At 34.8% G+C, this 13697-nt stretch overlaps 1 pseudogene; it reads left to right on the top strand.

The window, feature by feature from the left end:
• The first annotated feature begins 12614 nt into the window (after window positions 1–12614).
• LOC120170665 lies at window positions 12615–13245 on the top strand (annotated as a pseudogene).
• The last annotated feature ends 452 nt before the right edge of the window (window positions 13246–13697 follow it).

The following is a 13697-nucleotide window of genomic DNA, read 5'->3' as shown; positions in this document are numbered from 1 at the left end:
TTCTCCTATTTGTACTTTTGTATAGGGACTGCAAAAGAGAAGGAATCTGGCTAAAGGAGAAGTGGACCTACGAGTGGGAAATGGAGCCAGAGTTTCTGCATTAGCTATAGGGACATATGTTTTATCTTTGCCTAGTGGACTTGATTTAAATTTAGAGGATTGTTATTATGGCCTAGTTTGACTAAGAACATTATTTATATTTCTTGTTTGGACAAGATTGGTTTAGAGATTATTATTAAGAATAATTGTTGTTCTTTTTATCTCGATAGTGTTTTTTATGGTTCGACACAATTGGTTAATGGTATCTATATTTTGGATCAAGAAAACCCATTTATAACATAAATACTAAGAGATCAAAAACAAATGACTCGAATCAAACTTAACTTTGGCATTGTTGTTTAGGCCATATAAGTGAGAAACGTATATCAAAACTCCATAAAGATGGATTCTTAGATTTATTTATTTTCGAACAATATGATGTATGTGAATCTTGCTTGTTGGGAAAATATGACTAAAGCTCCTTTTAAAAGTAAAGGTGAGCGAGCAAGTTATTTATTGGGGTTAATACATAGTGATGTATGTGGACCAATGAATACACAAGCCAGAGGTGGATTCCACTACTTCATTACTTTCACCGATGACTTCAGTCGGTATGGGTATATTTATCTTATGCGCCATAAATCTAAAGCCCTTGAAAAGTTTAAGGAATTTAAAAATGAAGTACAAAATCAACTAGGCAAGAGTATTAAGGCACTTTGATCAGATCAAGGTGGAGAATACTTAAGCATAGAGTTTGATGAACTCCTAAAAGAATGTGGGGTTATCTCACAGCTTACACCACCTGGTATACCACAGTGGAATGGAGTTTCTGAAAGAAGTAATCGAACACTGTTAGACATGGTTCGATCGATGATGATTCATAGTGATATTTAGACTTCTTTTTGGGGAAATGCACTTAAAATAACCGCTTTCACATTAAACCATGTTCCATCTAAATCTGTTCAAAAGACACCATACGAGATATGGACTGGGAAACATCCTAGTATGTCTTTTATGACGATTTGGGATTGTGAAGCTTATGTAAAACATCAGATGTCTACAAAGCTCGAACCTAAATCTCATAAGTGTATATTTGTTGGATATCCTAAAGAAACTAAAGGATACTATTTCATCAACCCTAACGAGAACAAAGTGTTTGTTGCTCGAACAGGAGTTTTTATCGAAAGAGAATTTCTCTCAAAGAAAGGGAAAGCTAGAAATATCGAACTTGGAGAAGTTCAAGAACAATAGATAAATGAACCTGAAGTTGAGCATGTTTCACAAGTTGTTGAGGATCATTCAATAGATTTAGAAACATAAACATTGCGTAGATCCACAATAGAACGTCTTGCACCTGAGAGATTTGAATTTCTCGTTACGACATATGGAGATATTCTTCTAATAGATCAAGATGAGCCCAGGACTTATCAAGAGGCAGTGTCTAGCCCAGACTCTGAGAAATGGCTTGAAGCCTTGAGATCTGAGATGGATTCCATGTCAGTAAACCAAGTATGGACTTTGGTTGAACCACCTGAAGGGGTCAAACCTATAGGGTGTAAATGGGTTTTCAAGAAGAAAACTGACATGATGGTAATGTACAAACATACAAGGGGCGATTAGTCGCTAAAGGTTTTCGACAAGTTTATGGTGTAAACTATGATGAAACATTCTCCCCTATAGCTATCTTTAATTCCATCTGGATCTTGCTCGCAATAGCTACATTCCATGATTGTGAAATCTGGAAAATGGACGTCAAAACCACTTTCCTTAGTGGAAAACCTGAAGGGGATGTGTATATGACATAACCAGAAGGTTTTGTTATTCTAGGAATTGATGGAAAGGTTTGTAAGCTACTGAGGTCTATTTATGGACTAAAGCAGCTTCTCGAGGCTGGAATCTTTATTTCAATGATGCAATCAAAGAGTTTGATTTTATCAGAAATGAAGATGAGCCTTATGTTTATAAGAAGGCTAGTGGTAGCATTGTTTCTTTCCTATCTTGTATATAGATGACATACTCATAGTAGGAAATGATATACCTACTTTACAGTCTGTTAAGACTTGGTTAAGTAGTTGTTTTTCTATGAAAGATTTGGGTGAGGTAGCGTATATCTTAGGAGTAAGATCTATAGAGATAGAGCAAGACGACTTCTAGGTCTAAGTCAAAGTACATATATAGATAAAGTGCTGAAAAGGTTCAGTATGGAAGAATCCAAGAAAGGATTTTTGCCTATGAGACATGGCATTTCTCTTTTGAAATAAATGTGTCCTTCAACTCCACAAGAAAGAGAATAGATGAATAAGATCCCATATACTTCGGCTATTGGTTCTATCATGTATGCCATGATATGTACTCGACCAGATGTATCGTATTCTTTAAGCATGACGAGTCGATATCAAGCAAACCCTGGTGAAAATCATTGGGTTGCGGTTAAAAATATCCTTAAGTACTTGAGAAGAACTAAGGATAAATTTCTTGTCTATAGAGGGGAGAAGAGCTTGTATAAATGGTTATACTGATGCCAGCTTCCAAACTGACAAGGATAACTCACGATCACAATCGAGTTTTGTGTTTTGTCTTAATGGTTGTGCTGTGAGCTGGAAAAGTTCAAAGCAAGACACAGTAGTTGATTCTACAACAGAGGCTGAACATATTGCAACCAGTGAAGCAGCAAAAGAGGTTGTTCGGATCAAGAAGTTCATAATGGAATTAGGGGTTATTCCCAGCATATCAGATGCTTTAGAACTCCATTATGACAATAATGGAGCCATTGCACAAGCAAAGGAACCTAGATCTCATCAATAATCCAAACATATTCTTAGGTGTTTTCATCTAATTCGAGAGATCATAGATCGAGGGGATGTGGAAATATGCAGAGTACACACGGGTGACAACATTATTGATCCCTTAACGAAGCCTCTTACACAGTAGAGGCATGATCGTCACACTGATTCACTCGGTATTAGATATGTAAGTGATTGGTCTTAGTGCTAGTGGGAGATTGTTAGAGTATGCCCAAAGACCAATCATATGATGATTGTAATAATACTTTTATTTACCGATTTTATTGAATAAAGGCATTGCCACTATTATTTTCAGTTATATAAGTATGTGTTTAACATAAACTGAAAGATAATAAAGTCAATATAATAAAATTATTAAAAGATCCATAGTCAAGTATTATTATGGGCATGGAAAATAATAATACGCTTAAGACTAACACGTTATTGATTGATTACAAGGAGTTGTCATTGACATGGAGATGTCAGAATTGATACATGATTATATTGGAAAAGAACAATGTATTGGATTGACCCATCATGAGCATATGTCTTGGATTATTATGTAATGGTCATAACATTGCTCATGGTGATGACTATATGTATGATCCTCATACTTGAGATCAATGTCATCCCAACATATATTATTGTATGTTTTGATACAGTTAAACATGCCTCGTAACCGGTTGCACTAAAAGTCTATTATTGAATATATCTCGATATATGTAGTGGGTGTATATGGTTAAGATAGGATTTGTCCTTCCTACATAATAGGAAATATATCACAGGCCACTTGATTGAGTGAGACTATAAATGCATGGCCATGCTCGAATAAGTTTATATGTGATATCATAAATTATTCGTTAATTATAGTCTACTCTAGATATCAAGAAACAGTAGATGGGCTATACAAGTGTGACTATTCTAAGAATTGTGCCTATTCTAGATATAAAGGACAAAAGGATGTAATACATAAAAGAGTTAATCACGAAGATGATATGTCGAATCATAATTTCTTGTAACTTAGGTTACAATGATATATTGCTAGATGTCAATCATTGTATGTAATATTAGAATTGTTCTAATATTAGACTCGTGTGTGGCGAGAATGAGTGTTGAAAAACCATGTCAACTGGTTTGTGAAAGTAATCCCTTAAGTCTCCTAAGTGTGGTTTATGAATTAAGAATTCTCTAGAGGAGATTTATGGACTGCAGAACCTTCATGGTAGTGCATCGTGTATTGTATTTTGCTTTCTTAGTCTTTTATGAACTTAAAGGAGTTGTGTTTAGTATGGATGACAACTTCAAGAGTCTTACCTTGTAAAAAGGAGAATAAGTATGTTACAATATCATTAAAATGAGTAATAAAATACTTACTTTTGGACTATCGTAAATCGTGACACTTCATTGATATGGCAAATTGATTAGGGCTTTCAAGTGGTAATCCGTCACGAGGGTCACCTAGCACTATTTGACAACTCTTGGTGATGGAATATGGTGTTGGCCAGTCCCGTGTTGCTTTCACTTTTTCATCATTTACTTGGATTCCCTGTGCATGAACTATAAAGCCTATGGAGTTGTTCAAATCATGTTTCGTCGTTAAGATGGCGTCACGACTAAGGCTTTCCTGAATGTAGCATTTTTGTAACAAATCTAACTCTTTGGTTTCTTCGAGATCGTATGTTTGACGAGGTATGATGAACCTTGAATTAGATTGGTTTGATGTTATTTTCCTCTTTTCGGTGGTAATCCGTCAGGTGGATCACCTAACATTTCTCAAAAAACCTGTAAAAGAAATGAAATCACACTAGGTAAATCCTTAATAATGTTAGAAATTGAAGTGATTCCCTAAAGCGAACAAGTATGCAAGATTGTTTGTAAAGAAGGTTCTCTCTCAATTCTTTTGTACTCACACATGGATTTTGAGTCACTCTTTTCTCCTCACAATTAGGTTTACTCACCTCCCATGGGTCATTATTCTTTTGGCTTTTGTAACTAGTGACCTCTTTTACTTTTGCCTCTTTCTCAGCTTTTTTTTTTTTTTTTTTGCTTTCCCTACCTTCTCACAAATTCTCATTTCATATTTAGGGGCTGGAGGTGTGTCATTCTTGTCAGGTTTGTCATCTCTCGTCATTTTTATAGAATATGGAGTACAATATGAGGAAGAATTTGAATGATTATTTTGGTAAGAGGACGAAATACCTTGGTAATGTTCTCTGAATCGGAATCTCCTTCGGATTTGTGCTTCGATTATTATTGCCTTCTTTAGTGTATCTTCAAGGTTTTCATAACAATGGAGGTCAAGAAGATCAATGGTGTTTGAGTTGAAGCCGATGACAAATCTTGACACGGTATCCTTTTCTTTTTCGGTTATATTAGCCCTATTGAGTAAGGACTGCATCTCCTTGTAGTAGTCTTCAACTGAACTTCTACATTGTCGAAGTCGGTGTAGTCGTAGTTTAATTTCTCGTGTATAATGTCTTGGTATGAATCACTTTTTCATGGTTTGTTTGAGGTCGGTCCAAGAAGTGATTGCTTGAATTTGGAAGTTCACGATCTTTTTTCTTGTTTGTATCCACCAAGTATGAGCATATCCTTTGAATTCCATGGAGATGAGGGGACCTTGATCAGCTTGAAGGCAGTCATGGTATGCGAACATGAGATCAATTTTTCCTTCCCAATCGATGTACTTGTCTAGATTATTGTCTCTTTTGAAAGACGAGATCGTGAACTTTGGTTTTGCAAAGAGTTTAGGTGCTTGGAAACGTGTTTGTGCTCGCCTGGGTACCAAAAGTTCAGCATTATTTGGTTTTAGATTCTGGTTTGGTAGATCCAGTTATGGTTCTTATCGTTCTCTCACGGTATTGTTAATTTCATCAAATCTTGTTTCAAATTAAGTAATGAGTCGTGCAAGTGCAACTAAGATAGTCGTAAGTGTCTTGTTGTTATTGTTTCCCATCTTGAAATCATAACACTCAGAAGAAAATTTTAAAGTAAAATAAAAATAAAAGAAAGAAAATTCAACAAAGCAAAAATAAAACCTCACAAGTAACTCCAAGAAGTAACACGGAGAGAGGCACATAAGCTGATCTTGTATTCTTTAAAACTCACTTTACCAAGTAGTCTTCCACAGTTCGTTTCGGAGTTTGATTACTAGCAAAGGCGATAAGAAAAACTTAAAAGCTCTAAGAGGCCAAACAAGGGTTAGACTCCAAGAGAACGAGAATGCAAATAAGGAAGAAGTTTGCAAACTCTTTAGTCCTACTAACACAAGGAAGATAATGTGTTAGATAATGTAAAAGAACAATAAAAAGGAAAAATAAAGAATCTAAAGCACTAAGAGTCAAGGAAAAAAAAGAAGCAAACCAGAAACCTAGACAACTCTAGGTCAACTTGAGCAACGTTTTTGAGGGGGTTAGCAGTGTCCAAAAATTTTGGAAAAATCTTGAATGTTGTTCGATGTGTTTAGAAACCACCTGTAAATGTTTAGAACAAAATACTTTTAGTAGTATCCAGTAGACTCTGTTGAACAGTGAGTCCTCAAATTGTCTGTTTTTCATTATCACTTTGTTTGAAAGTGTTATCGGTCTCCAAAATTTCTGATTTTTTTAATGATCTGAAATATATGTAGTTTCAATCTGGAAATTTTCACCACGAAATCCCCCTATATAATTTTCAAGAAATTCGACAAGATTCTAGACTGAATCTGCCGATAAAACTTGAACTATTTATTTGAAGGCTATAATGAACTCCAATTGGGGTAAATTTTGGACTGGATATTACTCTTAGGATGAATATGAGATATAGAGAAAATCAACCCTAAATTTCTTTATTCGCAATTTTTGAATTTTTGTATTTTTTGGTTTTTTTTATTTTTCCTTCTTTTTTTAATGAAAAACAGCAAACTAACAAGAAGAATTTAAATCTAAATTAAAATTAAATAAAAAGAACATGAAATGATGAATCTTTTGTGAACTAGCTCTGTTGAGGTACCTTGACAGTTTTGTGTGCAAGAACAAGCAAGATTGCTTGCTTCTTTCCAAGAATCGGCCCAAATCTGATACCGATTGATAGGGAAGCGGTGGCAGATTAATGAATGTTGCTCTTGTTGAAGAATCAAACCTATAAAGCTCTAGACTCGATGAAGAACAAAGGGGGATGAACAGTATAAGGTGGCTCCCTTATGAAGGTGAACGGTAAAGATGATGATGGTGAGGATGAATTTGTGGAAAATAGATGGATAAGTGTCCTATCAAACCCTCCTAGTCGCAATGGAAAGGAAAACTTAATAATATGGATCTAACCAACCCTCTTAGTCGCGATGAAAATGCAAATTGGGTGTGAAGATTAATCTTCCTCACAAGAACTTGAAAGTACTCCATGAGAAGAAGCTTCGAAGGCACAAGGCAATCAGCACTTGCAAAATCGAACTCTTGTTGTATTATTAATCAAAGAAATTTGTTTTTCAAAGTTGAATGAAGCCTCCTTTATATAGGGGCTGAGTTTTATAGGTCCTAAATAACTAATGAATAAAATAATAACAAACTAAACATGTCTTAACTCTAATTCCTAATAAAATAATAATAACTAAAAAAAATTAACACAACCTTAATTACTAATAAAATAATAAATCTAATCCTAAAAGATAATGCATCATCCTATATTAAATTATATTACAAATAATCAATATAAATATTGAAAATTCGTAATATTTACAAAATCACGTATTAGTCTTGTATAGAAATTTTTGCATGTGTTTTCTTCACTAAAATGAATGTATATTGAGTTCCCGATATTGGATTGATACAATTCAAGAACTGTTGGAAAGATAAGAGATAGAAGGTTGTATCTACAGAAGACATGTTGACCAAATAAGATCAGGATCCTATTCAAAAATTAATCGCAAGTCTATTGTTGCTCTAGTCTTCTTTTCCAAGGCTTGGAGGAGTGGATCATTTGGAAGAGTTATTACTTCTTCCTTTGATGTGAGCCTTGTGATGCATGTATCATCCTCCCTTTCTTCAAAAAGATTCGACCTCGAATCTAAAACATTAAAGGGAGCAACATTGGAATCGTTTAATGATTCATTCACATTGTGCTTACCGATTAGATATGCTTTGAATCTTCGAGACTTTGTTCTTCTAATAGGATCGAGTAGAAACATTAGTCCAAAGAAGCATGTATTATGGACTTTGGTGCATGTATCACTATCCCAACATATATTGTTGTAAGTTTTGATATAGTTAAACTTGCTCTGCAACTAATTGCACTATAAAGATTGTTATTGAATGATCTTGATATATGTAGTGGGATGTGTATGATTAAGATATATTTGTCCTTCTTACATAATAGGAAATATATCACAAACCAGTTGATTGAGTGAGACTAGAAATGCATGGCCATGCTCAAATAAGTTGATATGAGATATCAAAAAATATTTGTTAATTATGTTCTACTCTAGATATCAAGAAACAATAGATGGGCTATACAAGTGTGACTATTCCAAGATTTGTGCCTATTCTAGATATAAAGGACAAAAGGATGTAATACATAAAAGAGTTAATCATGAAGATGATATGTCGAATCATAATTTCTTGTAACTCAGGTGACAATAATATATTGCTATATGTCACTCATTGTATATAATATTAGAATTGTTCTAATAATTTCTACTAGCGTTACAAGAACCTACAGGGTCACACCCTATGATTAAAATGAGCAAAGATGTACAATTTGTTGTACATTACTAAAATATATCTAGAGTTAATATATGTATATTTGATATACATATGATTTTAATTATCCCGAATATAGTAAGTAAACATTAAAAGAATGTAATTATGATTACAACTTTTTTAATGGATATTTAATTCGAAATAATTAAATAAAAGTTTAAATAAACGTTAAAGAGTGTAATTTGAATATAAGTCTTTAATGGATATTTAATTTGAATTAATTAAATAAGAATTTAATTAATTTGAAATAACCAATAATCTCTAATATATTAGGGTAACTCGGATATTTAAAGTGGTGTAAGGTCTAGCAGCCTTTTTTAATCTTTTTATCCATTTTCTCAAAATTGTTTTGGGAAAAGTAAATTTTGCTCTCAATCGGGTGAACTCAGTAGAGGTCAAGATGTATTTTCCAAGAGGCTTACGGTTCGAACATTTCGTGATCACCATTAGCCGCTGCTGTCTTTGATGTTTTTCAAGGAACCCATTGTAAGTATTCGCATCATTTCCTCCTGATTTCATTTTTTTGCACTTGGATCGATGGTGAAACCGTTGAGTTATGTTTCTGCTGCGTCATAGGGTGCGCCGATGGTCCCAACACCAGAGAGCCACATCGGCGGATGATGACATATCTATATCAATTCGGTCTATTTCCATCCATATTTTTACGTGGATTCAAGTTGTACTCGGTGTTGATCAAGGCTCTAATTGAATGTTGCAGCCTGAGATGCACACGTTTCATTTCCCGAGTGAAGCGATGATTACTTTGGAAGACGTTGCTTACCAACTCCATGTTCTGGTGAACAGAGCCTCCGTGGAGAGCCAGAATATTTACGACCCCGCGACATTGGTTTACCAAGTTTTGGGAAAAATGGCCACTATCCAACGTCATCAGGGACTATTATGTAATGATAACATGTTGGAGTCTGAATTCCAAGTCACGAACGAGTCTATCGAGACAGAGGTTGTTTTCGCTTCATGAGAATTTCTTCTCCAAGTGATCGAAGGGATATTATTACCGGAAAAATTCGATAATTTGACGTACACACAGTATCTGCAATATTTGGAAAACTTCGACGTGTGTCGTAATACCAATTGGGTCGAAAAGTCAATGTAGCAGGCTGTCTGATAGTGTTATAGTCATGGGCTGAGTATCGCTTCCCATTTTTTACACCAATTACATCAGCCCCGGTCAAGTTTTCGTTGGCTGTAAAGTACTTGTTTAATGTCATTTATTTAAACTTTTTTCAATTCATAAATTTAATTTTTATTTGTTTATAATATTTTTATTTTTAAATATTTTAAATGGCATCATAAAATCTCTGAGACGAAGTTGGCGGTACCACTACACGAGATATATGGATGACGATCGACATTACCGGCTGTATGACATACAATACTTTTTATTATTTTTTTGAAATTTTTTAACTTTATATATGCTAACTTTGATACTTAATATTTATAGTTTTCTTGACTTCCGTATGTCGACGAGGGGATCAATCAGTTATTGTCGGGGGAATATTTTAGGGGTCCCACTTATAGTGTGTCGTGATTTCGTTATTACATTATGCGATAATTGAATGTCACGCAGCTGACAGAGTGATGCGACAGTTTGCATCGCACCAGCCAATTCCTCCGCTTATGGTTGTTGAAATGGACGCGCTTCATACAATCGACATGCGTGGGAAACATACCGAAAATTGGCCAATGAGGCATGCTTTCTACATCTAGCAATGGAATCGATCCCCTGCATCAGGACATCACACCGCGGGACCTCGATTTCGACTATTCTCCATATCTTCGAAATTACGAAGCAAATGGGAAACCATATTTGATCACAACGGAAGAGAGGGGATAATGGAAAAATCATCAGGCCACATGCGCCATGTCCAAGTCGAAGTCCAAGAAGAAAACATCGTCGTCTTTTACTTCTGCTTCAGCATCTGATGCTGAAGAGTACTATTAAACATCCCAGGCTAGTTTCGGTTTCTATCCTCCATTTCATGCTTCAGTCGAGACTCAACCGAATTGGATTAGAGGTTCATGTGATGCACTGCAATACACTCAAGGATCTTCCATAGTACATGCAGTTGTGGGTGAGTGAGACCATATCATATATGATCACCAAAGCCAAGTCGAAGCAGTTACGGCGATGATGGCATTAAATGTCATAAATCCATCACGGTATTTTGAAGGTGGGTCACAGAGTATGTTAAGTACACCTCCTCAGCAAGACGACGGCGACGATGACCAAGGCCTACGACCTTGACATACTCGACGAGCCTCGCGACATTATTATTTGACAACTCCTCAGCATCGCCAAGAACTTAGAAGACAGAGATAAATTTTCTTTATAATTTTTATGTAAAAATTTATTTATTGCAATTATTTATTTACTTTGTATTTTGTAAAATAATAAATTTATTTTTCTTTAATTTAATTTTTTTTTAAATTTTACCCGACCGAACTCGTCACCTCGAGGTGACGAGTTCCAAGTGACCGTTGTTGTCCATATGCCCGTTGACCAACGGCTAGAAAAATGGCTAGCATTTTTAATTTGAATGGGCTAGTCACGTTAACGTGACGAGTTCGCCTTAATTTCTTTTCTTTTTTAAATTTATAAATTTCATTTTTTTTTAATTTTTTTAAAAAAAGTTAATGGACTCGTCACCTCGACGTGATGAGTCATTATAATCCAAATAAAATAATAGTCACGTGGGGTCCACTACACAAGGACCAATTAAAAATAATATCCGAGCAAACTCGTCACCACAAGGTGACGAGTTCGAGGAGCACTGTAGAGAATGTCGTATTCTCCAAAATAAATTTTGAGTTGGCCCAGTACCTCAAATAATTTATCCGCTTGGGGTATTGGGCCAAAAATAAACCGAGACAGAGTTCTGGGCTTCAGGCCCAATGAGTGACCTTAGTGGCGTAAGGGTATCAGATATAGGCCTTAGTGTCATTGTCGTGATGACATACTTATTTGGACATCTGATATATTATACTTATACGGCCTTAGTTGTATGACCTTAAAGGATATTCTAAAGTCCTATATAAATTTATACTCGTTGCTAGATGATGTTGATAGCGAATATATTGGCATATACACCTACTGCATTTAGATGGCTTGATGTTGATCAATCATGGCTAGGCACGTTATATTATTATTCATATACTTGCATTTATTTTATAATATCTCGTAGGCTTATGTTCATTATACTAATGAAATGAATATCGCATTAGCGTTACGCTATTGAGCTTGTGAAGCTCAGCATTTGAATTTTTTTTTCACAAGTTAATTGATTTAGTGGTTCAAGGAGCACCGTCATAATAGGATTTTCAATAACTATTCCATGGTACAGTTCTAAGTCTTGTAGTGGGTATTAGTATCTATAAAACTTTTACTAAACTCAGTCTGTAAAATCTTAAATTATTTTGGGATGTATTTTGTAAATTATATTGTTCGATCTTTGGATTTGTAGCGTTGTTTTAAATGCCTTAAAACTTGATGAATTTCTAAATTATTATGAAGGATTTAATTTAATATATATATATATAATAATGATCATTCTAATGATCCAATATGGCATCTTGGGTACATACATATTTAAGGTTGTTACAAGATTATAAAAAAAACTTTCTAAAACTCTTCAAAACATCTTCCATTATCTAATTATTTTAAGCATTGATCTACAATTTACTATCATCACGTATTTAGATATAGGGGTGTAAACGAGCCGAGTCGAGCTCGAGTATTGTCGAGCTCGACTCGAACTCGAAAACTTTAAATGTAAACTCGACTCGACTCTAAAACTCGCAAGCTTAAATTTTTTTAAGCTCGATTCGAACTCGAAATAATATTGAAACTTAACTCGAACTCGAAAAAGCTCGAAAAAGCTTGAACTCAAAAAAATTCAAGAGCTCGATTGAAGCTAGTTTTTAAGCTCGATTCAAGCTCGTTTTTTAGCTCGATTCAAGATCGAAGGGTTTTATTTTAATTTGTTGAAACCCATCCCCTTTTATACACTCCACTTTACCCCTTATTCCCCAAGAACCACCAATGTGGGATATAACTCACATGACCAACTCAAGGATCCTGGACTTCTTCTCACACCATCCCGAAAGCTTGCACATGTTCACCTTCCTATTCGACGACATAGGCATTCCCCAGGATTACAGGCACATGGATGGATCTGGTGTTCATACCTATACACTCATCAACAAGGTTGGGAAGGCACACTGTGAAATTCCACTGGAAACCAACTTGTGGTGTCAAAAACCTGTTGGAGGATGAGGCCGTGAGAGTTGGAGGAGCTAATCACAGTCATGCCTCACAATATCTCTTTAACTCCATTGCAGGTGGGAGCTATCCAGAATGGAAGTTGTTCATTCAGATAATGGATCCTGTTGATGAGGATAGGTTCGATTTTGACCCACTTGATGTGACCAAGACCTGGCCAGAGGATATCTTCCCTTTGCAGCCGGTGGGGCGAATGGTTTTGAACAAAAACATTGATAACTTATTTGCTGAGAACGAGCAGTTAGCCTTCTATCCTTCTATCATTTTCCCTGGGATTTATTACTCGAATGATAAGTTGCTCCAAACTAGAATCTTCTCCTACTCCGACACTCAGAGGCACCGCCTTGGACCTAATTATCTGCAGCTTCATATTAATTTTTTGGTAAATTAAGTTATAGTCCCCCAAACTTGAGCACCCTTCTATAAATCCCTAATTTAATTATTGATTTGTATGTTGAATTTTACGTTTATTTAAATTTAGTCATTAGTATAATATGTATATGCATGTTTAATAAATTTATAGTTTGGTATGTTATATTTTAATTTTTGTATTTCAATCACATTTGTTTAAATTTTCTTATTTGTTTTAAATGTTCAGGTGTCATTTATGTTATTTTCCATATTATTTTAGCTTAAACCGAATATGATAAATTGCATATAAGACCCTATAGTTTATGCGCATTTTGTATTTAAGTCATTGGTTTAATTCTAATTTTGTATATTTATTTTAATCCCTGTTTAGTATTGTTTTCTTTAATTAGTTGTGTATATTTATTGGCATGTTGATATGTTTATATATAAGTATGTGAATGATTTATTTAGGAGTCACATAACATCATTTTG

Source organism: Hibiscus syriacus, unplaced genomic scaffold (genome assembly GCF_006381635.1).
Source record: "Hibiscus syriacus cultivar Baekdansim isolate YM2019G1 unplaced genomic scaffold, ASM638163v2 tig00111783_pilon, whole genome shotgun sequence".
NCBI classification, from domain to species: Eukaryota; Viridiplantae; Streptophyta; class Magnoliopsida; order Malvales; family Malvaceae; genus Hibiscus; species Hibiscus syriacus.
This window is presented reverse-complemented; position numbering and strand designations above follow the sequence as displayed.